Below are 27312 nucleotides of genomic sequence, written 5' to 3'. Positions count from 1 at the left end.
ACCCTCACCAGTTTTAAATTATTTATTGCTATGAATGCATTTAAATGTGTTTCCCTGTAGTAGCCATAACATTTATTTTTCTCAATAGTTTTCAGTAGTTCTGGGAACTGTTTTTCACAGAAATGTCTAATTATTATCACTAGCAATTAAATTTATTTATTATGTTTTGCTGTTGCTGAAGGAGCTTCTTATGCCATTGACATGCTCTCTTGTACACTCTCACCAAAGATGAATGGAGGTATAATTAAATTGCAATATAAAATTGTCAATGTTGACATTGTTTCTCTTTCATAGGGAGAAATTTGTAACCATCTGTGCTTTTTTCCAGTTTGAAATTATTTCATTTGTTTTCTATTTTGTAGTTTTTGAACATACACTTTTTTGCCTTGGTCTCTTCTACCCCCTTTTTTTTTCATTGCTTCCCATCCCTGAAAAGTCGTTCGTATTCTGATAACTTTTCAAGAAAGCTTGCAGAAGATGTAGAGACTTGGTCTTAGCCTCTTTAGCCGGAATTTGTCCTTTCCATGTGGCCATTTGGAAAAATTGGTGCAGTGGAAAAAGAGAAAGAAAAATGAGCAAGTGGAAAAAGAATTCTCCGCGCCAAAGAAAACATTAAACTTCATCCCTTTTGGTAGCAAAATATAAAGAGATTTTTTTTTTTAAATAAAGAGGAGAGAGAGGGAAAGAGAATTTTAAAATTTTCAGTTCTGAGGGAAAAAAATGAGAAGTTTGTAACAACCAGAGGAAAGGTGGGGTTCTGAGACGGGTGGAAAAAGCAAAAGCACGGGGGTCTTTAGAGGAAAAAGAAAAGCTTTTAATGGCAATTCTTTTTTTTCTTAGCGCTTGCTTTCTGCCCTTCTTTCCTAGAGCATTAGGACACACAAGGGGTTAAAGGTCCAGGAAGAGAGCTAGGGAAGAAAAATCCCTCTGTTAATTGATCTGCCTGTCTGGTGACGAGGGCCAGCTGAAGCTTGTCAGAAACTGTATGAGCTGAATCAAGCTTGGGGCCCTAAGTAAAATACAGACACCTGGAGCGAGGAGGGGCTGGCTCGCTCTCTGTGCAGCTATTTAGTTGTTCTTTTAATGTAGGCAGGGAAGGGAAAGGGTCAAGCAGTGCTGAGCCTGGGCTTGAGGGATGTCAAATAGTTTTTCCACTGAAAAGAAACAAGGCTAAAGCCTGTTAATGGTATCTAATGCTATTATTGTGTGCGTCTGTGTGTACTTGTGGGCTTGCTGGTATATGTTGGAGGCACGTTTTGGCAATTGAGGAGGCATTGTTGTTTGATGGCCTTACCCATAGGCATGTCGCTGGGCGAGCAGCAGTGGAAATCTTAGTGAAATCTCCACAACTCGATTTCGATTCACGCTGTTCAGGGCAACGTGCTCAGAGGGGATCCTTTACCTTCTGCCCTCCCCTTGCCGAAGGATGAAGTGATCCAGAGTATGGCTCTAAAAAGCATTTTTCTTCCTTCTTACTCTTCAGCTCTGCTTCCAGACCCCTCCGCCGATGCAATCTGGCTATGATTCTGCATGCCACTTTGTTTGACCCTGATGACATAAGTTGACGCATGTACTTTTGAACCTTCCCAAGAATGAATAATATCCCTGCAATAAAACGAAATCCTAGCATTTTTAACCCGCCAAGCCCCTGTGATTGTTGGGGCCAGGCATGTCAAATGGTGGCTCAGCCGATGTCCGCCTGAAATGAAGTGGATAGATTTCAGCCCCAAAACAAACAGGCCATTGAGAGCTGGCACCGCTCCGCTTTTCACGTGATACCTGTGATGAGTATGTTGGAAACACTGGAAGCTTTTTCCATGGGTAGTGGGAGGAGGGAGAGAGGACTAAAGAAGGTGCAAAAGCCTAGAGAGACTTGCGGCTTCAGATTTTAAAGGTAGCAAGTAGCGTAGGAAAGCTCAGGGGCCGGGGGAGCTCACTGGCTCTAAAGCTGTCAGCTGTCAGGGTTGCTTTGATTCTCATGGATTAGGTATAACTTGAAATACGTCTGTCCTTCCCCTTTGTCCCGACTTCCCGAAATACTGCGCTTTAATTAAAGATGGGCCTCAAGGTTACACCAAGTTCAAACTTCCACCAGATATAGCGAGGTCAAACCCACAACTTTATTTGGGGATTTCTATGCGTTTTGAAGGCTTCCACACACCTGGCTGAGCCCAGGCCCTATAAACGAGGACCAAGACACAAATGAACTGCATCGTTGTTATTAACATTAGATCTTAAGCCTTAGCAATACCATCCCAGCAGCTTTCCCATTTGGTGCCCAGACATGCCAAGAGCAGACAGAAGCTTGACGTGAGCAGAGCCCTCTTCTCCAAGAGAAGCTGCCAACCTTCTCCTTAAAGTCCTTAAACCCTGACAAGGTACTGTGGAAATACTGAAATCATCTGTGCTGAAGGAGGACTGTGCTTAAATCGGGATGCAGGAATTAGTGCGGTAATTCTGAATGACTGAAATAGAAGCTTCCAGTATTTACTTGTGTGTATTATTTGTTAGATGCCATGAGTCCTTTTTCCTCTGGACTTATAGTATTACATCCCAGAGCAGAGCAGAAGATTTGCCTGCCCATGATAAATTTACATATTTATTTATAAATATTGCATTGAAAATGGCAGGAATGAAGAAACAGATGTATTGGAAGGAGATTAGGCCTCTGTATGATTAGGTCATTGTCTTAATGTAAAAAAAAGTCAGCTTTCCCTTTTTTCATTCACTTAAAACGATAAGACTACCTTGAATCTGTCTTTCACACTGCAGTTTTGTTTTGTTTCTTCAAGAGAGGCACTGAGGAGAACTGATTGCAGTTATTCTTGACATTTTAAATGGCCATCCTTTTCCTCTTGGATATGGTACCCAGATGTATAGTTAGAAAGTTAAAGTGGCTCAGCTAAAGATAAGGATGCTGTGAACTTCGGTTTTACAACTCCTGCCTTGGCCTCCCGGCCCAGCTGATGTAGTAGGAATGAGCTTGCCCTGCTCACAGAAATTCAACTGGAGAGGAGGAAAAAAGCAGGGAGAAAAATAACAGTACTGTGCAGTCTCCCACTCCAAACGCATATAGGAAGCTGCCCGACCGGGATGTTGGGAGTGATCCTGGCTCTGCAGCCCACGGCAGGGAATCTGGCTTCAGCCTGAGCAGTGGTACGGGCAGGAGCCGGGGTTGCCTGGGTGGAGAAATGCAGGAGATGGAAAGATAGGAAAAGGAAAGCATGGTGAACAGATTGCTTGAGCAGAATATTTTAGCTTAATAAAAAAAAAAAAAAAAAAAAAGAAAATAAGCCCACAGACAACTCCCTCCCCTAAGCCTACAGTCCCCTGTATGAGGCTGATGAAATTTATACAAGAGAGAGAGAGAGACATAACGAAAGAAATTGTTTATTTGTTTGTTTGCCTTTATAAAACCCATTTGGGAGGAACATCAACGAATATACCATACATCAGTTATCTGCCGTATACCAGTTACACTGATGCTAGAGACGTCTTTTGTTAGAAATTAATGTATGTAATAAAGTTTTACATTTTTCATATGTTTTGAAGTATGTGGGCCATAATTCTTTTGACTGCATAATTACTTTTTGTACACAAGAAAAATGAGGTGCTTAGTCCTAAGTAAATAACCTCAAAACAAACCAAGAAAAACAGTTGCATCTTTTTTATCTTCTGGGTCTTCCACAATAAATATTTTGTTAGAAACTTAAAAAAAAAAAAAAGTTATATATCCTCAATATAATTTCACTTAAAAAAAAAAACAACTAAGCCCCTCTAGGATCACATTGAAAAAATACGCTGAAGTTACTGAGGAAAATAAATGTATTTGTGATGTTTTTAGGCACAGATGAAAATAATGGTTTCTGGAAGGGTTTGTCTGGTTAATAATTTTAGCTGAGCTTTCCCCTCTTCTCATTTCTGGACAATGAAAATGCTCTAGTAAATGAATTTCAGTAGATCCAAGATCATTTAGTGCTCTTGCTTTTCTGCCACCATTCCCACCATTCCCTTTAACTGAACCTGAAGCTGCGACTGAAGAGCCGGCGTGATGCGTGGCCACGTGAGAAGGGCAGTCTGCTGGAACCAGCCGGCAACGGAGAAACTCTTGCTGCAAACTGAACTGGCTTCATTTTGAATGCTAATGGCAGGCCAAAAAAACCCTGGTGAGATAACCTCCCAGAAGTCAGGAGGCTGGCTTATGTATCATGCCAGGATGAGAAAAGGGTTTGTGTTGTGGGTTTTTCCGTAGATCAGGACTCTTTTTGTTTGATGGCGTGGTTTTCTGAGCTTTCTGGATGATGTTAGTTTGGGTTTGTGAGGCACTCTCTGTTTCCTGAGGACCAGAAGCTTTTTAGAAGCCACTTAAAGAAAAGAAAACATGTTTTGCAGGGATGGCGGCAGCAGCAGCTTAGGTTCCCCAATCTGTAAGCAGCTGTATTTAGGGGGTGCAAGTGGGCCTCGGCCACGGACCCAAGTGCCCTCTGGCCACGGACCACAGGCAGCAGCTCAGTCCCTCAAGGAAAGGAGCCCTGGAAGAGGTCACAGCCAATTTACCTCTTCCAGTCCTTAAATGCTGAACTAATGTCAATTCAGGGTCACATAAATACAGAGATAGGAAAAGGGGAGGACAAAATGTTTTGGAAAAAAAATAATAATAATCAAGATATGCTTTTTTAAACTAAACTGAAATAAGCTACTCTTCGGCAGAAATGAGGGAGTCACACCGGGTTTGGCACTGGCTTAAATAAATCAATTAAAGTACTGATTTAAGTTAAACCAATATGCTAGCAAGGCCTTAGGTTTTCATCTTCCAAAGACTTATGTGCATGCTTGGCTGAACAGTGGGAGTGATTATCTGTATAATTCATGGTAGGAATACGGCCCTATTATTTACGGATTCAGCTTTATAATATATACTGTATTTGCAGATCGTTGCCTCTGTGCAGGGTTTCTGTGGATTTGGAGCCACTTGCTCTGCGTAAAATGTATTTCTAGCTCCTCCACCCACCCCATACGCTCTCACGCCTGGGCCTGTTGGCTCTGCTTCCTCGTCCCCGTGAATTCTGCTGGTGGTGCTGGTGGAGGGACGTGCTGCTTCTGCGGAGCCGGGCCATTTTTTATAAATATGTAAATAAAATTTACCTCCTTCTGCTGACCCCTCCAAGGGCCATTTTTGGCCTGCAGCAAATATTTATGTGCAAGCTGTAAACCCCTGAAACTGAGGGGTTATAGTGGAAATGCTGACAGAGTATTAAGAGACCTTTAACCCTTGGTTTAGCTGGCCCTGCTATAATTACAGGTCTGTCTGTTATTTTCAATAGCACTCGTCATGACCTTGCCTCTATTTTTTAATTATAGGAGAACTTGTGAAGGGAATTATTACTAAGTTGGGGGTTCCCCGTCTCTCTAAATTCAGTCTTTATTAAACATGTAAACCGCTGAAGAGGCAGGATTGGGCTAATGGCCTTTTCCCTCCCTTCCCCTCCCTCCTTTCTAGACTGTGGTTCAAGTTGTGCCTAAGCCCTGAGTAAAACGAATGCTGTGATTTGAGCCTCCCAAGTCCCCCATGAGCACTGAAACTGGCTGTACAATAAGCATCAAAGGTTAATGAACAAGGGAAAAAAGTTGACATTTTATTTGGTAATGGTTCTAGTCCTTGAAATCCGAATGGAAAAGATGAGATCCTGGAGGAGGTTGCCTTTTCTTTTCTCCTTCCCTCCCTTTTTTTTCCCTGAAACATCAGTGTCTGGAGGAGGCAGGTCATATCGGATCCCAGAAATGCCTCTTTAAAGATGTTTGTGGTCGCAAACAACTGGGCCGTAGCTTGCAGTTTAAGGAGAGCAGCTGGAATACATTTTTCAAGCAGCACTGTCAGTCCCTGCGCTGGCTTCTTTGTGCTCTCCCCTACTTTGGGGAAGGAGGGAGGGAGCTCGCTCGCTGGGGTGATGATATCCGGCCCCTTGCGCTGCTGACCCATAGCAGTTCGGCAAGCTGCCGGCGCTCGAGGTGGAAAAATGCCCCGTTCTCATCAGCTGTTCCATGTCCTCTTGGGTTTTCCCAGCTGGCCCCTGCGGAGGCTCCTTTGGCCCTGGCTGCCTAAGCTTAATGACGCTGAAGTTCCCCACTGAGTCTGCAGCACGCAGGGAATCCCCCAGGTATAGGGTTATTTTCCAGCTCGGTGTGCTTTAGCGATGCTGAAGGGGTGATAGAGGAACGTACACTTCCCCGGCTGGTGAGCATCTCCCTGCAGCCCAACAGTGTCCTGGATATCTCCATCTACTGATGGAGGAGAGAGCAGCAAACATCTCCACTATCACCACAGGGCTCTCCTGCGGCAGATGCGTCAGCAGGCCTGGAGCAGTGAAGGGGCCACAGGTAGCCTGGAGAAAGGGGGATCCTCTGTCCTTAAGTTATAGGTTGGGGAGAATCTTTGGGGATGAGCATTGACTTTTCCTATCATGGGGCATACATAAACTCTGAATTTTGCATGCATGAGCACCCCTGGTGCTGAGGGGAGGCAAGCAGAGAGAAAAGTCCTACTGTGGAAGAGCACAGCGGCTCCTTGCATTGCAACACTGCTGTGTTAAAAAGAGGATGACAAGAGATGTGCTTTGAGGCAGGAATTTTCCTGGGATCCTCTGGCTTGCTGCTTGGCTCCTCAAAATGAGCCATGGGAAGCGTACGGGCTTTGTGCTGGCCCTCGTCCCCCTGGGGAAGGGGACCTTGGCTGTTCTTTCAGTATCTCCCCATCAGATGCACAAATTGAACCTTTGGAGCAGTTTAGGTATTTTCTTTTTTAATGGGAGTGATGGATTGGCCTTCAGTGGCTGAATGACCTTTCTGTTCCAGTCTAGACAGCTGCGGAGGGTTTGAGAAGCATGACTGGATCAGGCCCTTAGGAAATGCTTTCACTAAAGCACTTTATGTACATTCGGAGAGCTCATGAATCACTGGGCTTTGCAGATAACATTACCCTTAAAATATAGTAGATTATATTCATTTTAATATTTACCCAGGTAGGATGCAAAGCGCGTGGCCATGAGGCGTAGCGCGGCGTTGAGCGATGGCTTGTCTGCATTGTTTGTAGATGAGTAATTGGAGTTGCTGCGCCGAGGCTGTGGGATGGGGACCAAACTGCCTGGGTGTTTATTTACATGACTCAGTGAATGAAACTGAGTTGGAAGCATAACTTATAGGTGTTATTCTTTCTCTCTTCCCACTGCCCCCCCTGCCCCAAAAATGCAATTTCGGAGTATCCATAGCTTCTTTACGCTGTATCTTGATACTGCTGATTTCGAACAGCGTCATCCTTTGCTGAGGTGTAAGGAAAATGGATTAGCACAAGCTGGTGCAGGTAATTAATATTGTGTGGGCGAGAGAGGGAGAAGACTTTTTAAATGGCTTGCAGTACATTTATAAATCTGTCCTACAGCGTTCACTGCTTGTAGTTATGGCTAAGGATGCTCTGCTGCCCCTCGTCTTCCACTTCATGCCACTGACTGCATTCTCCTCTCATCACTGTAGGGTATTTTACCTGCTGTAAATCATTTTAGAGCTTAAATTATGTATTTATGCTTAAATATTGCTGATATGTAATCATTAGTAAAAGAACTAGCTGCATGTTGACCAAAGGTGCGAGCTTTTGTCTGGGAAAGCTGAGCATTTTGATTGATAGACAAAATTTTTCTGTGGAGTCATCTCTGTAGGTTGAACCAATTTTCTCGGTGCTTTCCCCAGAACATTTTCTCCTATTTTAAAGTACATGTTGTTATGGAAATTATTATTGAAAGCAGGACTGAAAGTAAGGCATTATTCTAAGAAAAAAAACCTTTTTTTTTTCTATGGATATTTAGATTTTAAACTACTGAAAAATGTGTAAAGTGTATGAAAAAGTAGACTCTTTGCTCCAAAATGAAAATACATTCCTATTCCCAGTTTGATGACAAGAGCTGGCTTCCACTTTTGCACCTACTTCAATTAAATCAATAAGTAGTCTGTCCACAATCATTTTAGCTTAAAAGGTGGAAAGCATTTTAAGGGAAGTGTTAAAGGTACAGCCACTTACACGAGGTGGCACAAGAGGAAAAAGCTGAACTGGGATCGGAGTCCCACCAAGCGTTGTTTTGGTTTATGTTCCTCCACATACCTAGCTCTTCTTTTGAAGAAGTAAAGTGCTAAATAGCAGGTTGCTTTTTTCATATACCTGTCCAAAATACACGGACTTGTGTCTACAAGTTAATCACAAGTATGGCTATGCTATAAATCACCATTTAGTTCCTCGCTTTCTGGGAATGTTGATAGTTGTATAGGTAGAGTCCATTGCTATATGCTACAAAGATTCCCTGTATATCTTTATTTTTAAAAGGTATATTGGCTTTATTTTCAGGATTTTCACAAAGCTGGAGAACTAAGCAGGGAAAGCATGAATCTTTTCTGTGTGTCCCTTAGGCAGCTGCCCTGCAGTGGGGTGACCAGGGGATGACTTAGCCAGGTCACTTGCTCTCCATGTCCTCCTGCTTTTTTCATCTAAGCAATCCTTCTGTCCTTCTCACTTTCTGTAACGTACCAGGACTGCTGTGGATACATTTTGACTGTCATGTATATGTGTACAGAAGCAATACTGCGATGGATTCTCCAACCTGCTCCTCCTTTGTAAGTCTACCAAAACCCAAACCAAGACCAGTTGTACTGGCATGTGGGGTCTGCCTTGCCTTCTTTCTTTCCTGTGGTATCTCTAGTTGCTGAATGCTCAGAAGCAGTTATTTCCTTTCTGGAGGCAGTTATTTGCTCTTCTGTAATAATTTGTATATTCCCTAAATGCCAAAGGGATACTCTTCTTGCTAACTCTGGCTAAAATAAAATATAACGGAGGAAACCGCTGGCTGTATGTTAGGGCAGGTCAGGAAAGGGGCAAGTTGATTTATGCTTCCAAATGACCCAATGCCACGAAGCGTTTAAAGGCACGCTCGCTTGCAAGCATGTGAGGAGTCCCCGGTTGCCACCGCCACGCACGGCAGAGCAGCAGCCCCCGCGCCGGCCCCGGGAGGAGGGTACCAGCCGCTGCCTGCACCATCCTGTGCTGAGAGACGCTGCTGGTCCCACCTCTGCCCAATGCAAAAGCCAAGAATCAGGGAAACTCCTGCACTCAAGTCATTTAGGTGCTTCCCAAAATCCTATGTGATCTACCGAAGTGCCAAAATAGATCAACAAATTTTTAATGTTTTGCTCGTTCCGTTTGATAGATTGCCAAGTGAGAAATTTCAAGGGGCCTAGGAGTCACTCAGGTGAAAGAGCGACTTTCTGCTGTATTTTTCATGTGAGTAAAATGCCGATCCATAAAGGATTAGGAGCCTTTATTTAGTGTTTGAACTTTAACATTCCTCAAGCCTCGAATTTTTAATCTTCAAAAGAAAGTAGTCATTTCATGGCGAGTTATGAAACGTGAATTATTTATTCCGCCAGTAAATATGTAATTAGGCATATTTTGAAAATCTGTAATTAATCCCTCACCCCTTAAACCCATAAGAAATGCTAATATGCCTCTGAGGTAAGGCAGGTTTCTATAAAGGGCATTATGTAAGCTGTTCTGATCTGTTGTGTAATTATGTTTGCTGTCTGTAGTGGGAAAAAAAAAATCCTAGTGAGAATTTGTTGTGGAGGAGAGGGAAGAAATGGAAGGAAAAGCTTTGCTCCTCACCGAGCAGGAGGCGATTATTAAATGGCAATATATCCAAAGCTTTTCGTTTGCTTGGGTTGGCTTTCAAAGGGTGCGGTGCCGTGCATCAGGCAACAAAATCAAAGATGGTTATTTTATTCCTGCTTGATGTAGCAAACTATCGGCCCTGCCTCAATAACCCCAAGCCAAGGAGGTACTTTGGCGTGGCTCGTACACCCACTGCTTAGCACACCTGTTGTCCCCCAGCAGACTTTTCCTGATAAAACAGGGAGATCTTGAATCCGAGCGGTACCCTTTAAACAATTTAATGTTCAGGTTTTCATTCTGCATCCCGATAACACAATATATAAAAAAATGACCAAAAAGAAATATGTATATATATGTCACAATAAGGTTTTCCAGCTTGTTTTTGGAACAAGGAAATCTGTTGAGAAGAAAAATATAATTGATCTGACAAATTTTACCATTGTGGAAAGCCCAAGGACAGATTGCTAAGCTCAAACATGCTTTTGGTTTGGAAGGACTGGACATATTTTAAGAGTCTTTCACAAACAGCAACTGCCAGAGCTCTGTCACTTTGCTGTAAGAATCTGTTATTGTCATTTTAACTTCACTAAGAGGACAAGTGCAACTTACTACTTCAGATGATGAAAGCAATGAGAGATTTAAAGGTCATTGAATGCCATTTTGGACAAAATTGGGCACTTTGGCACTTAGGATGGGACTTATGGGGCTCCATAAGGGGCCAGCAACACTGTACACATTGGAAAATATTATATAAATTGGCTCAAAAAGCAAACAGATGAGTTCACGAAGGTATGTTTGTTGGTGATTAGTAAATACGGCCCCCTGACTATAACCTCAGAAGCAGTAGGTTGCTGTTTTTCAAAACAGAATACCAGCGGAAAGATTTTTCTGTATGACATGCCCTGTTCCCTGCACTCAACCATTATCAGAGTCATAATCGTTGAGCTTAGTTCATTATTTCCTTGGCTCCCACCAGTGGAGGTAGGTGGGAACCATATTTCCTTTTTTTCTCCATGCAGTTTCTTACCTTTGTCCCAAGGCATTGGGTCGACCTTGGGTCGAACTTGTGGCCTCAAAATTATCTGGCCTCAGAAGCCCCCTGAAAGAGACATCTTTAAATGCGTGCTGAGCTTGCCCACCGCACTTGGGAGCAGGCAGCATATGCTAACTCAGTACTTCACGAAGAAAGGCTCGCTCCCAGAAGTCAACCAAAAGGTTGGGCATCAATCAATCAGACATACAGCCTGTTCTCTTCCGAAATGTAGGCAGGCTTCAGGTTAGAAAAGTTGTAGCTCCTAAAACTCTGCAGTAAGAAGAAGGTGCCTATAGAAGCTGAAAAATACCCATCAGGCTGCTCCTCAACAGGAACATATCCCTGAGTCAGTGCCATCTGCAAAGTGGTTACAGCCCCATTGACGTGAACATGGCTTTTTTTCAGTCTGAATTACTCTAAAGCAATCAGAAATACAGCTTCTCGTGGAAGTTGTTAACCTGCTGGTGAATTTGTCATGGTTATTTTGATGTTTGTTGTCTTTAATAAAGGCCTTGGAGATGTGAGATGATGTGACAAACTCAGCTTTTGTCTGAATCGAGCAGCGTACCGACAGAGAAGATGCTGCTTCACTGGGGAGAAAGTCTATGAAAATATAACATGCTCCATTATGATTTACTGTTCCAAAAGCCTTTAATGCCTAGGCAACCTCTTAGGAGAAGGAAGGACTCTTCCAGGGAGTCATTTATGCCACCTTAAATAGATGTGTCGGCTTTTCCATAGCTGTTAGCCCACAGCAGACGGACAAGACATCGAATTTTCTGGTGCATGAATAGTTGACTGAGGTGAATAGAAGCCCAACTCAGGGTCTCAAAGAACCTAGCCCAGATGGCAGTTAGGAAAAGCTGCATATGCATTGCAGAAATGATATTAATTTTAAGCCCAGATAATAATTTCTGGAGTCCTAAATGATGAGTATTCAGCGCTGGTGCTTGGCAAAGCTGTGTCTGCTTATTTTTATTTCAATTACGCGTAAGTCAAAAGTAGCCTTGTTTGTATTTGAAGGGACAGTAAAAAGGGAATATAAATTCCCGTAATGTGAGCTTTTCAATGAGGTTTCATTTCAGTTTTCAGTTCATTTTGTAAAGTGAATTTACAATAGAAATGCCTCCAGTGGACATTATAGCTGAAAGTATGCTGGTTTCAGCGATGGGGAGATAAACCTCTTCTCCAACTGTGCTTTTGGTGCAAAGAGGTATCTGTGTCAACAAAACAATCCTCAGAAATGTGAAGGACTGCTGCAAAGAGGAAAGGAATAATCAGTCCTCCACGCCTCTTGCAGATAGGACAAGAAGTAATGGGCTTAAATTGCAGTAAGAGAGATTCAGGTTAAAACCTTCTTGTGATAAGGACAGCGAGGCACTGCAAGACACTGCCTGGGGAGGTGGCAGTGTCTCCAGCACTGAAGGCCTTAAAAACCCCAAGATAAGCATCTGTCAGGAATGACACAGGTGCCACGGGCCAGGGAAGGGACTGGTGACCTCTGGAAAGCCCGTCCAGCCCTTTGAGGCAATGACTTGGGGGGGAGAATGTGCTTTGGGGAGGTCTGCGATGTGAAGCAATTGGAGAGATGTGCCTGTGGCTGGTTGTCATCTGTGATAGGGGCTCCCCGTAGTAAGGTCTGGGGAGCAGCAACAGCTGGGCTGGAGCTCTGAAGATGGATAAATTAGTTTGGAGGAAATAAGAACTAGTGTACCTCATTTTGGAAAAAAAATAATACAGGCAAATTGGGCAGAATGAGTCCCAAGTGGACCCTCTCCTTGTTTTTCTGATGAAGTCTTGGGGTACATCACTGCCCACCTTTCTGGTTGGCCAGAGAGACCTCTGAATGAAACAGTGGTTGAGAGGTTGGAGTGTTTATTTGCACCATTTAGCTGGACAGGAGGTTGCCAAAACCTAGAGAAGAGGTAAAAAGGTATGGGCATGAGGGGAAATGCTGCAGAGCGAGAAAGGACACTGAAGTATGAGGAGCCTTTAGAGGGCAGTAAGTATCCTTGGAGGGGAAAAAAAGAGAAAAAAAAAAAAGAGAATGTAGTAGGTGAAAGATGGGACAGGGTGTTCGAGGGGGACCCAGAAGGAAATGCTCCAGGATTTTGGTTGACAAGCCTCCAGACTGTACTGAACTTCTCGGGCTTGTTTATACCTGACTGGTTTCTAATAATGCCTGTGTTACGGAGCTAATAAGCATAGGTGAGTAGTAGGGGTATAATAAATGCATTTCTGCTTGGCACCTGCGAAGATGCTAGTGGAAATTTGGTGCTGTCTTTCTTCTAAACTCAGTCCACGGTTTGGTATAAAAGTAAAGAATCAATGAAACGAAGAAAATCTGAAAACCTTGAAATGGTACATCTGCCATTAAATGGTCCCTCCCCTGGGAAAGTAACAGAACCCTGCTCCCATTTTATAAATATGTGTGTGTGTGCAGCCGTTGGTTCTGTGTTGTTTATCCAGTGTGCCTGGGGTGCGCCTGATCCGAAGGGAAAGGTGGACGCGATCACTGGCTGCGGCCACTGCTGCAGTCCTGCTCGCCGCCATTCCCTTCTTCTGAAAACCTTGACTCCCAGATGAGCTGCGCTGAGGTTGCTCGTACCAATCCTGAACATAGTTCTCGCCTTGTTTACTCCAGACGAGCAAACCGTGTCTGAATTCTGCCTCTTAGCACCGGGAAGAAAATTTCAGATTTCATTTGCCAGGTGTTTCTCAAGGAAATGGGTGTCTGTGCACCTTGTGTGTTACCTGCAACGTACAGCAGGTCAGTGACCCTTGGTGTCCTCTGCTTCAGCATACGGAGTTATGATTGCGTCAATGACATTAGGTATTTTGCATAATACAAGATATTTAGTTAAGATCTTCCCTACCATGTCAGAAGACGCTCTTTTACTGTCGTTCATTAAACGTTTGCTGGATGATAGCGACAATGTGCCGTTGCATTCCAGGCTTCTGGGTTTAGTTTCTCTGAGTACAATTGCGCTTCTGCCGTAACGACTGCCCGGCGCAGAATGCCGTGCTGCTGCACACAAGCACTCGCCTTGCCAACTGGTCCTTGTTAGTTGGTTTGAGCGAAAAACCAGGGGAGAAATTTGAAGTGAGAAGGCGTACAAATGTAAAACCCGGCTCTAACACACCCTAGCTGCTTTACTGGCTTATCCGTGGGTCTCCACTTCCCGAGTATGTTTCATATAATTACTACATTACATTTTTAATTATGTTTGTTTTCCTCCTTGCATGCCCATTTCTTAAGTTTCTTCTTCAATGTATATAGTACCCCGGCAACATCCACATTTATAATTACAGAAGATAAAGTTATAATATTCCCGAGGCAAAACTGCATTTTAACAACTGTGCTAATGTGGAAAACAACTTGTGCAGAATAAATATGCCCTACAATTAGTGGTACGCCGACATTTTTCATGGTTACCTTACATATAAATAAACTCAAGCCACTGACATTTTTCCTGAGGGCTTTTATCTCTGCAGCCCCAAAACTGCAGACAGATTTGTTGTAAGTAACACTATCACCATAATAAGTTTGAAAACCCATTATTTTTTATTTTTATTTTTATTTTTTTTTTTAATTCATCTGCTTTTTGCATCTGCATAGCTCGGGGCTGGGCCCGTGGGTCTGATATTGTCTGTGTGATGAACCGTCTCCGCGTCCCGGGCTCCCCGAAGCCTATCATTTGGCTGAGGCTAACAGGAGGCGACTGGGCAAAGCCGTTTCACCTGAGGGTGGGCCAGGTCACAGGTCACTTGTAATAGCTTCTCCATGCATCTCCAGACCTGTAAATGAGACCAGAGCCCGACTCACTTCACTACACTTTCTTTGTCTTAGACGGATGCTCTAATCAAACAAATTACCTAGCCCGTGATCACAGCCGCTGAGCCAGAGATGGTTTTGCAGACGCTTGTCTGGGGCCCTCTCGACCATGCAGCGCCGCTTAAAAGAAAGGCTAATGTTTTCCACCAAAGGTAATAAAAAGATGTGCGGTCACTTGGCTAAGCCGGCCTCGGAAAAAATCCCCGGGGACACCGGGGGACACATTTTGACAAGCTTACAGCACAGTTTACTTCAGTCAAGGGCACGTATATGAAATATAGGGGCTGGCTGCCGTCACTGCGAGTGTGCACATGGGGATGCTCCACCGACCCAGCGCATCGTGGCAGAGCCTAGATGTCACTTCAGTAAGAGAGTAGGTGTACCTTACCTCTGGGCAGTGTTCAGTTTTGCTTGGATTTAGAATTTTTTATCTTTTTTTTAAAAACAGAGGAAAACGGAGATGGGCAAAAAGTGCATATGTGGGGAAGAAGGTGAGCCCAACCATAAATAAATGGGCTCACGGAGCACGGAGGGAGGGAAGCATACAGGCGTGGTTTGTTTATTGTAAAATTCAGCCTTAGGCGGAGGATTTAAAACTGATCAACCCGCTACAAACATATTATATTAGTCTTGTATTTATTTATTGCACAGTCCTTTAGTTTTATTTATTGACTGCCAGTCCCTTCTGTACTGCAGGCAACGCTGTCACTGTATTTTCTTAAAACTTCCACAATAAATTTGTGAACATTAAAAAAAATTCCAGCTGTCCCATATTTTTCTCCTGCGTTTTCCAGACACTTTGGCTTTTGTAGAAATAATGTTGGTTGTTTACTTGTTTCTGACTCCAAAAAAAGCCACTCTAGGTACTTTCTAGTTTCAGATGTTTTGTGTGGTTGTAAAAGAGAAAGGCACCAGTTTTGACTCAGAGAATGAGCTACTGCAAACAATCTGTTGCTAATATAGTCTAATTGCTAGTGATATTTTGAGAAAACAATTAAATTGGAAGTGGGGTTACTTTGGTGTTTATTGTCTGTGACAGCTTCTTTTGGAAACGGGCTGGAAGAGCTGCCGAACTGAGGCTGTGATGATGTGCGAATAATACTTATCACCAACACAGAGCCAGCCGGCGAAAGCGGGGGACCGCAAATCTAGGGTGAACTCACCTGTTAGACACGTCGGGATGGGCAGCGAGATGTTGCGTGATCAGAGGTAGGTCCTTCCACTTACCTGTATTTACACCCCACAGCATCACTGTCCTCCTTTTATTGCACTGGGACCGTGAAGATGCTTAGATGCCTGCTGGGTATGAGCTGAAAAATCTGCATGAATTTCGTTGTTGGAAGGCAAGGTACCACGCTGGAAGAAATACGTTTGAACCACAAGTGTAACAGCTCAAGGGAAAAGTCTGGGCAAAATTCCCATGGATTTCCCCACATCCAGGTTTTCACTGCTGGTTGTCACTGTGATTAGTTCAAGGTGTAAACAGACATGCCCTCTGCAAGCAGCTGTGCTGAAGGAAGAGCTTGCCACCTACCACCAGACTTCCCGCTTGTTCTTTGACACCCTCTGCTGGAAAACGCCGCCTCCTCCTACCCACCAGCCAAGCTGCTCGCCTGGGACCAGCCAGCCCCATTTCAAGCTCCTCCCAACCATGCTCCAAAAGCCTCCTGCTGTGGTGAGGCTGTTCCTGTGCAAACCTCTGCCTGATGGGCTGCAGCCATCGGGAGGAGGCTGAGCAGGGACAAAAAGGTTGGCCTGAGGCTACCAAAAAATGCTGTGAAGACTTTGTATAAGCCACAGCTACAGCAGAAATGGCACTGATGGTGAAAGAGGCTGTAGTGGTTAGAGACAACGATAATTTTCAGTACAAAGAGGCCAGATCTTTGGAAATATGTAACATGCCACACCTGAACTATCCCCGCCAGCCGCTATAAGGGAGCAGATGCAGACCTGATGCTGGTTAGTGAGCTTAGTACCAACTGGGAGGGGTCAGCACCAGCCCCAGCCCAAACCATCCTGGCCTTCAGCAAGTTCTGAGCGGGTGTTGCTTCTCCTCGGTGTCAAGAAGTCCAAGTGTGGCAGAGAAGACTATTTAACCCCATCTGTATTACGGTTGTTGCAGAGTTTGCATTCACAAGCTTTTCTATTGTGGCAGAAAGTCTAGAAAATACTCCTTTATATCTCCTGTGAGAAGACTGGTGCTCACAATATCTTCTGGCTCCAGAAGCTGGAGATTTAGGAAAAGCATCAACTGTGTCATCTAAGTAGGAACAAAATCAGGTGAAGAGTTTTGACGGTGAGAGACAACGTCTCGGGAGCTCTCTCTATTTTGCCCTCTATGCAGAACTGCTCGCATCAAGACCTTAAACCCCCTCTGTAAAAGCTGTTTGCATGCAAGCAGATGGTATTTCATTGTCTTTTGCTACTGATCTTGAATTATCAGCCTTTATAATGAAAATGCCAATTCAGCCTTGACTGCTCTGCTATAACTCTACCAGGACCACTATAATGCACACACCATATATACTGAATATTTATTATGGTACTGTGCATATTATTTATTGTATATGCAACATATTTTGTAGGTGAAAAATGATACCTTATCTAAGTCAATGAGCATAACCAGGAAAAATATGGCAGAGTAATCATGTGATTCATAATTGACATCTGCTCTCCAAAGACTTGGACAGAATCTGAATTTTCAGCGTATGCTGGAAACGCTCTTCTGTTTGCTGGCCTGGGCATAACCGTGCCACCGCTCTCCCCGGCAGCTCCATCAGTCTTCCGCATTTCCATAATTCCCTGGGCGCAGAGGAAAGCTGGGCCAGCACATGCTGAAAATATTTCAAGAAGTTGCAAAAAAGCGCTGATGTTTTTCAGTGTCCAGAAACAAGGCGAGGAAGTGGGTTTTTTTTCTGTCCAAATGCTAATGAAGACCAGCCCGTGCGCATCCTTGGGGTTTTCTTGGCTTTGCAGTGGGTTTTTATATGTGCATGTGTGTTTGTGTAGATATGAATATACGAGTGCCATTTTTGGGGAAACATCTTCTGGTCTGATTTCACCACTCTGTTGATATGCACCATGCTGCCTGGATGTGGCCAGACCAGCGAGACCTCTGCAGCCTCTCCCCACCATCCAGCATTGACTCTTTGGTTCAATCCTATCCTAAATGTGCCTTTTTGTGATGCAGCACAGGGGTTCCTTGCGCGTATTTGGAGTAACATAAGCTTGAATTGCTGAGAAAAGAGAATTTGGGGGCTGGGGATCATTGGCTTTTATCACTTTGGCTCCTGCTGGTCATGAGAAGCTCATGGTGCAGTGGCTGCACTCAGGTCCTTTTGATAGGTTGTCTCATCAGCCTAATTATTGACCAGATTTCCAGCAGATTTAATGTATTGATGGGATACACAAGCATCAGTGAGCAAATCCCCAGAAGAGAGGAGGGCTGCAGAAAAATCCACAGAAATTACACAGTAGGTAAAATCACATCTGGTCTACAGAGAGGAGGATAGAGGGGAGGTGAAGGTGGAATTTGAAGAAGTGGAGTTGAGTGAAGCTGCTCTCAGTTCTACAAGCACCAACGCTTGGGAAATTTTCCTTTCGCTGACTCAGTTTTTCTTGCTTTTGTAGATTCTTTAGTGTCTGCTACTGTGGCTGGGAGAAATATGGAGCCGCTTCAGCTCGTCCCACCCTGGCTGCGATATGGCGTCCTTGCAGGCGTGGGAGGCAGGGTGAGGGTGGAGAGGAGGGGACGAGGAAGGGTTTATTAGTGTAAACAACAACAGGGATGTAGCGAGAGTTTTCGAACAACCATCCAAATCACGTTATCGATGGCATCTAGAGACCAGCCCACATCTTTACTGGCGTTGCTCTCGGTGCAGGAACGTGGCCAAGTTTGTCTCGGCATCCGAGCTAGTCTTCCTTGTCAAAGCCTTGTTTTTTCTGGACAGATAAGGCTCTGTTTATAGCACACTTAAAAGCAATAGCTGAAGAGAACAGAGGCTTCACCACTTTGATATGCAAAAGACAACAAATTTTATGTATACATGGGGGGAGCTAATCCTGCTCTCGCTGAAGCCTTTTGGAAGATTCCCAGTGACTTTGCAGACACTTTGAATTACGGCCAGCTTTTGCTTTTTTCTTTTTATTTTAAATTTTTTTTTCCTTCTCCTCTTGCGAAATGTCAGGAATAAATATTTTTATTCAAAATGGCACGGCGGTGCCTCACAGCGCCACGGTCCGGGCCCCTTTCCCCCGCAGCCTCCGTTGCTTTTCCTGACGGCGAGACACGCAGCCGGAGCTCAGAGCTCGGAGCCCTTTGGCCAGTGCGGCCACACCGGGGAGGTGCCAAAGCCAAGCGCGAAGCTGTCGTCTGCAGAGCAAGGCCGTCATCAGCTGTCAGACAAGCTGCCTTATAAATTCCAAACTCGCGGGGAACCTGCACGCTGTTTGCAACGTGCCTGCTGGAGAATAAGGCCTAAAAAGTCATTTTAGAGATAATTTTAAAATATTTTGGGTCTTCTGGTATGCCAGCTCCGTGGCAATAAAGCCAGCAATCAGTGCTTTATACCAACTAGCCAAATCTGGCGTGGTTGCGCTGCCCTTGCCCCAGGAGGGGTTCACGGCCAGGCAGAGAGGTTCACTGTGAGCAGGAGGGAAACCGGCCTTGGGAGCAGTGGCTGCAAGAAAAGCCCCTTAAAAGAAGTGTTGAATTTTAATGAAAGCAGCTCGTAATGTGTAAGAGGGAGAATGCTGTTACGCCTAAGTGGAGTTGCTTGCGTGTCTAGCCAGGGAGCTGTTGTGAAGCCTTGTAGTCTGTATCATGGGATTCTGCGTGCCTTGGAACATTGTTCTGGTATTCCGTTGTCTTTAGACACCCAGCACGTGCCCTTGTATAGATAGGTAGGTAGGTAGGTAGATACACATACATACGCATACATGCATATATTTTAATATGTGTGTGTATATATGTATTTATAGACACATTGCATATTATTGAATATACATGCTATACCTATTATGCATACATACGTATGCATATATGCTTAGACTTCTGTACGTTTTTATGAGAGAAGACATAAAAAAAGAAAAATCTATATAGTGTAGGTACATAACAAGATGTGATAAATATACAACTTTAAGTACCTTTGGCAGGGGTTGCATATACAAGTGTATATCTAGAGATGTTGTACCTTTTCAGATAATATAGGATGAACCAGATTATTTAAAGTTGATCGTGGATAATTGCTGCAAAGCAAATCAGAGCAACCAAGTTGTCCTCCTTGTAGATGGGTGAATTTAAGGAGACTTGCCTCAGTGTTGTGCTGACCGGCTTCCCCCAGACGATTTCTGCAAGTGGTGCTTGGAAATGCCTTTGGAGTGATGGTCTTGGGCTTAAAAAGAGCGGCCAGGCTGCCTGGGTGGGGGATAAGGGGCTGTCAGGAGCAGCCCCCGGGGTGCAGCCGGCACCCCAGGCATCGCTCATCTGACGGCTCCCTGACGGCCAGAAGGTGCCAACGTGTGAACATTGGCTTCAGTTTGAAAGTTTAAAAGTGAATCATCAGTTGCTAATAGTCCTATCTCCTAAATGCTTCTAATACACTTATTATCACATCATTTAAGCATCCAGAGTGGTATTAGGAAGCATCAGTCCCCTGGCAAAAGATTCCGAAGTGCGTTTTCTGGCTGCAGCCTTAAATTGCTTCCCGGGGCTACTAAGCCTTGATGACTGGCTTCCAGGTAAAGCAGAAAGAGATTGCCTCCTCCTGCCAAAAGGGGTAGAGCAATATTTGTCCTGATTTCTGCTGGCAGTTGTCAGCATGCTGCTCGGAGCAGCTGGTGCCCCGCTCCTCTGCATTTCACTCAAGAAAAGAAACATAATAATGGGGCAAGGGGAAGAAAAATCATGAGAAAATAGATAACGCTTCTGAAAATTGAATGGGCATCTCTGACTTCAGCTGTGTCACCTGCCTAGTGCTGGAAGCTAATGCTTGGTTTTCAGGGGGGATAACCCCAAACCACCAGACAGGGCTGTCGCAGCCACAGCCATGGCACAGCCTGGGTTTTGCCAAAGTCCAGCTCAGGGAGGTGCTCCAATACTCTCCCTGCCCCGAAAAATGAAAAGCAGAGGTCACTTCTTATGTCTTACGGGCTCAAAAAAAAGGCAAAGGGACGAAGATTGTGCTGGGCTTCTGAGGAACCAGCATGATGCTCCTTCCCTGTGGTACTCGACTCCTCTGGTGTGTGCCCATGGGTGCAGCGAGCTGTGGGGTCTCAGCTGCGATGCTTCCTTCACCAGAGGAGCTCTCCTAGGCCTGTGTGGAGCAGGAAACTTTCCTTTTCCCCTCAACTCCTGGTGTTTGAGGTCTTAATTTGTCAAGCCCTTGATTTGGAGCCGGAGGAAAGCACAGCCCTGTGAGGGCGGTGTGGGATGCCCGCTCCTGCGGACAGGACCAGGGAGGGAGCAGTGGACCGTTTCCCAACAGTTTTCAGATGCCCTCATTAAATGAGAGAGGGAAGAAAAAATAAAAACCGGAGATGTCAGAAATGCCAACAGTGAAGGAAAGAAAAAAAATGAAGGAAAAAGCACACACACATCTGCAGCTGATTTTAACTGTATAAATAAATGGTAGGTTCCTTTGGCACTCCCAGCACAAATAATTAAATGGTGCACTTGGGTTCTAGGACACCATTGACCAAAAAATATATATAGATATGAGAGTGTGTGTGTGTGTATATATATATATATTCGTGACATGTATATATTTGTCCCGAATCATATGTTTATCTTTTTTCCCCCTGTGCAATTACAAATTCATTAATAACCCCATGCCTGAAATGACAGCAGGGTGGGGAGGCTGACGGGGGCCCTGCGTCAGACCCCACTGGCCGGGGGGTCTGGTTTTATTTAGGGCCACGCCTCGGCAGTTTTAAGACAACACAATGCAATTATCCCGACCACAAAATGTTCTGCGAGAGCCTGACGGTCCTCGGTGCCGCTGGGAAGGGGGATGCAGGGAGCAGGCCAGCCCTGGCTGAAGTCTCCTCCATGGGGCTGTCAGCAGTCATCTGCCTTCCCACACAGCCCCTAGATGTTAAGGTGAGCTTAACTCCATCTATATCTGCCAGACCTGGGGATTCATCTCCCCCATAACCACTCGTTTCTTTCTGCTGGAGGTGTACAGCTGAGGATGGGCGAGATGGATACGAAGCTTGAAAAATGTCCTTTCCTCCTCTTAAAAAATCCTTGCCGATGCCGGGAACCTGCTGCCCGTAATGGGGCGAAGCTCCCTTGGCACTTTTTCTAAGGAGCGATGAAGATATCAAGCCTTATATGGCTTCCATTATTATTTTGTTTTATTGTGTTGTCGTTTTACGAGGAACTGGAGGCCCACGGGGAGCAGGAAGGCGCTGCCATCTAAACCGGGGTGGGGAGTGGAGGAGGCACGTCGAGGCTGCCTGGTATCGGGGAATGATTTCATCCCAAGCCCTATTGTGGCGGGGAAACAATTCCTGTTTACCAACAGGCCCGCTATTGTGCTGCCGCTGCAGAGGAAATCTGCAGCCAAGCGGGGTTGCACAATGGCCGGTGTGGTCCCTTCCCGGCGTCCTTGGCTCGGTGATGCTGGGACAACGAGCAGGGCTCGGGCAGCGCATGGGTACCGATGTACCTCGGCGAGAGAGCCGGAACCCGGCCGCGCAGCCCCAGGCTGTTATTATTTTGGTGTGAGCATCGGGGGGTGGATCCATGCTGAAATACACCCTCCCTTACTTGCTTTCCCACCCTGTTGCAGTCAATTCGGGGGGCCCTGCGGGCACCGCATGGGGCACAAGCTGCACAAGCAAGAGGAGGGACAGACAGCTTTATACCACCCTTTTCTTACTTCTTAACCTGGCCTCCATGTAGGTAGTGTTAATACCAAACCGGAGAGGGATTTGTGGCTTAAGATGGTAAACAGTGTTAAAGTGTTTCAGTCTCCTTGTTCTCTTTCCCAGAGTTCTTCATGCAGAATTTAGATCATCTCAATGCAAACCCCTCTTCTTGCCTCTTCTTCTCATTTCGCCCCATTTACATTTAAAATGGGCATTATTCCATTTTAACCTGTGGACTAGGGGTGCAGCAGCTTTGCAGGGAATGTGAAGCGAGGTGATGCTAACCATGGAAGTGGCACTCGGAGGGAGGTAGACCAGAAGTACCTAATTGTGCTTTGCACACCCAAAGTCTGAACAGAACCCTCAAAACCCTCCAAAACAGATAAGCTGTGTGTCCGGACAAGAAATCTGTAGCCGATGCCTATCCATGATAGGACACCGGGGCCCAGATAGTCAAAGAAGGTTGGAGCGTCAATAAACTCCTTGGTGGCTTCATAGACCCTGCTCAGCCCAGCAATGCATTGTCTATGGGGCCATGGCAACTCCTGAGCACTCCAGGTGGGTTTTAAGAGGGAAGCAGGCGTAACCTTTAATATTTCAGATGTGTCCATGCTCATGTGGCTAGAGCTCATGCAGCTAATCTTAACTGAAGTGGTTTGGGTGCTGCCAGCAACGCAGATCCTGTCTAGAGCCAGCTATGGCAGTGATCTAGGACTTACCTGCATCTCAGGAGGGTTTCATTGCCAACCCTGCGCTCTATCTACCCATGCTTGAAGCTAGTGCAGATATGTCCCCCACTGTACAGCAACGTCCTCCAGATCCTCCAGCACCTAGATCTGTTTGCTTTCCATCCTCCACCTCCCTCACTCACCCCACCTCCTTCCGACAGGGTACAGCCCTTTGGGTTATCGTTACCGGTCCTGCCCCAGCGCTGGAAGGTGACAAATGACCTGATTTTCCACATCTACTTCGAAAAGATGAAAACAGGGCTCCATACGAGCTCATCTGGGCTGCAGCAATGCTAACCAACGCATCTTTCCCCAATCCCTTAGGACTTCTCTGCATGCAAAGAGAATGGGACAACCCTGGAAGGATGAAATAAAGAGTGAAAAATGCTTTTAAATTTACTTACTGATGTGTGGTCACCAAGCGGGGGCTGGGAGCAGCCCCCAAGCCTTACCATTGTCTCTCCATAAGGGCATTTATTGCAGCACCCCATCCGAGCAGAGCAGCACAGGCTCCTGCCGTGTTGTGCCAGAATTTCTGCAAATGCCACGCGATTTATGCACATATGCAACTTCGTATTTTCTTTTGATGTTGGTTTTTGGTTTTGTTCTTTTTTTCTGACATAGGCTGCTGGCAAATCTGTATTATTCCCTCAGCCTGTTAGGAGCGTACGCTGAGCCATTCCCAGCCAGTTGGAGCTTTTCCACAAGATGGTACTCAGCCCAGTCTGTAATTGAAACAGGGCACGGATGCTCCTGGGGAAAGCAGACGTCAGCCAAAAAAACAGGCTGTGATAGTCAGAGATATTTAATATACAAATAAGAAGTTGTTTCATAAATATCTTATAAAAACTGTAATTTACTTCCCAATATTTTAGCAGATTATCTTAATGCAAACAGCAGATGTATTTCGGAACGATGAGACAAATGTTTAGCAAAATTAAAGTTATTCATGTGCAGTCACACAGGGAATATTTGCATGATATTTTACTAATTGCTGCAAAATCTGACTTGTAGCAAATAAACAAACAGGGGGAAAAAATAAACCAGCAGAAAGATTAGCCCCAGGCCTCTCTTTTTAAGTTCTCTGAGTCTTTCTTCAACTGCTCAACTTTTTTCTCTGGCAGTTTGGGGTTCCTCCCCAGTCTCCCCATCACTCTTCTCAGGCCCATTACGCTTTTGCAGACTCCCAGTTTTCCCCTGGTAACCGCATTTCTTCCGAAAGGGGCTTGATTTTTGTCTTCCCTTGGAGTCCAAACCCCCTTCCTTGGTCTGCAATTCTGCCTGCTCTAGTTTCTAATTACTTGACTGTAGTCAACGAGGCCAACTTCCAAAGGTCAAATTTCCTTAAGCATTTTGGGGAAAATACTTCACTGTTTTACCTATCTCAGAGGTTGTCCCAAATAGGATGGGCCATACAGAAAAACCCAATGCAAAAGGAGGGGATGCTTTTTTAGTGGCCAGGAATTCAGACTTGGGTTGCTTTAACATTCTCCTACAAGTTTCAAGTTACAGCAGCAAGAATCGAGTTGTAGTTGCTGATTGTTATGACATTATTTTATGTCAGGTCTATTTATTTGCCCTCCTGGAAAAGAAAATGTATTTTGAGACGTCAAAATATTTTGTTTGCCTTCATTCGATTGCAAGAGGAGCCTTAGGTGAGGTAAGAAAAATGTATGTTTATCAAAATTTTGGTGCGGGGTAGATGGTTACATGTTTGTATGTATTTCATACTCCCAAATTGAAGGAATGCTGAGGGTGCAAAAAAATCAAGCAGTGGGAAGTTAGCAAAGGCCAGAATTAAAATTGATACGTCTTGTATAGAAATCCCATCGACTGCAGGAGCAAGTGAGGAGCAGCACTGGAAAGAGAAGTCCTTGGTTTCACCGTCCAGGTGCGTTTTGCCCAAGGTACTGGAGTACCTAGCACCAGCGAGTGTCTCTTACCATCCTTCTGTCAGTCGCAGTAGGTGGATAGGAAACGCACTTTTTTTACATGACTTCTTCTACAAGGAACGGAGAATTTTTTAAAGGGTTTGAGCCTTTAAGATCCCGAATCACATTGTAAATCATGTCCCTAATGCTGAAAATATTCCCTGTTACGAGTTGGATTCTGGAGGAGGGTCCAGGAGGCTTGGAGGGAATGTGTGCAGCCACTGTTTGGGCACTTCATTGCCCAGACAGGTCAGCAAGGGCCACCAAAACTCAGGTGCTCGCTCAGTGGTGATGCAAACGCTGCTTTCTTCCAGTGGAAAGCCAGCCCTGCAGATTAAGTGGCTGGGCTTTGCTCAAGAATTGCTGTCCGTAGGAAAAGGGGGCGCTACGAGCTGCCGTTCCCCACAGTTCGTGCCTGGGCAGCATCCTGGTTTGGTTGGGGCATTCATCAAGTGCCAGTGGGATGTGGGATGGGATGGGACGCGCACCTCCTCTTAGCTCATATCATGCGCATTTGCAGCATCCAGCTTTTCATGCTGGCCAGTATTTGCATTTTGACTGGCATTTTCCTGGTGGTTGTGAGGTGGATGGAGATGCTGAACTAAATGCACAGGTAGGTGGTAAGGAGTCCATAAATAATAAGATCATCTGTACATCCCAAATGGCTCTCTGAGATTTTGCTGAAGTACTTCTGTAGGGTCAGTTGTCCTCTAACCTGATTTTTTTTTTATTTTTTTACTTGAAGCAACTAAGGTAACGCAAAAGGCAACAGGTAAATTAGCTGACTGAATAGGAAAAGTGAAGGGGAGATCAGGGCATCATTGTTATTATTCTTTTTTCATTAGAAGAGGTGGGGGGTTCCTCCTGAAGTTTACATTTTGAACTCACTAAAGTCTTTGGCCTCTCCCATCCGCAGGTCACCGCAGGAATATGTAAAAAGGAAATGTTTTATTTTAACAGAGTCGAACAAAGTACATGAAACACACCCTTGCCACTGCATAACATTCCTTAAGTTAAATCACAGAACCTAGCATAACCTTTTTTTTTTTTCTTTTCCCCCCTTGGTCTTTTATTTCGCTGAAGAGAGCCCAAAGTATAATATTCTTTCAGGAAGCATAAATCGTATTGCTGGAAGTAATAGCAATCTCCTAAGCAAAATCCCGCAGGACTCGCGCCACTCTGCTTTCTGAAAAGCTGCATTCAAGTACATCCAGCGTGCCTCTTTCCCAGCGGGCATCCCGAGCGCAGCGCTCGTGGCCATGCACAGGGAGCTGTGGATGATGCCAGAGGATCTGGAGCTTTTTGCATTAGGGTTTTCCTGGTGTTTTGGCGCTTACGGGCAGTCCTGGGTCTTGGGAGAAGCTGCCAGACTCCTGCCCAACCACCCTAACTTTGGTCCCTCTTCTTGCCTTTCAATATGCATGTGTAACTCCCATGAATGTAAATAAAAGTTATGTACGCGCACGGAAGGGGAAATAGATGCATTTATCTTGGCTCAAGACAAGCAGCATCTCCCCAAGGAGCTACTTAGGAGGTTATTGAGAAGCCAACAGCAAAGTGCGGTGGGCTGTACCTTCCTACATGTGTGTTGCAGAAATTATTGGCGTGTTGCTGATGTTTATGGTGAACAAATAGTTTATTTCTGGGCTAAGAAAGATTCCAGTGTAAATACTCAACTGGCAGCTAGCTGGAAGTTTGCCACTTGAAGTTAAAAGGCCCGTGACCAATGGTGTCAGATTAACATTTCCAAGTTGGACAATGTACAAATGGTGTTCTTGGACTGGAATAGAAATAGATGAAAGTGGTCTACTGCAGTGCAAATAACAAACTGGCAACCAGCTGGTCACTGGAAAGAGAACATGCTATGGGAATATGCTTTCTGCAGAAATACTTTATTTTGGAGATAAGCATTAACAATAGGAAGATGAGGCTCGTTTAACAAGAACCATATGGTCTCATCCTGCTTTTATTTCACTCAATGGCAAAGCCCTGCTTGTCTTTCGTGGGTGCGGGATGGGGATTACTGATAATAAATAAGTAGCACAATAAGTTGCCTGACCCACTGTTGCTCTTCAAAAGGTGTAAACAACTTATTTTTAACCCATGTGTTGATATTTCAGGAGACAATAACTGAAAGGAAGCAGAATTAAAGGGGTTGTTGAAAAACAACAACAACTGACAAAATAAGCCAAGACAAAGATCCATTC

The sequence above is a fragment of the Chroicocephalus ridibundus genome, chromosome 3, assembly GCF_963924245.1.
Source record: "Chroicocephalus ridibundus chromosome 3, bChrRid1.1, whole genome shotgun sequence".
NCBI lineage: Eukaryota > Metazoa > Chordata > Aves > Charadriiformes > Laridae > Chroicocephalus > Chroicocephalus ridibundus.
The sequence above is the reverse complement of the archived record's forward strand: the minus strand, read 5'-3'. Positions refer to the sequence as shown.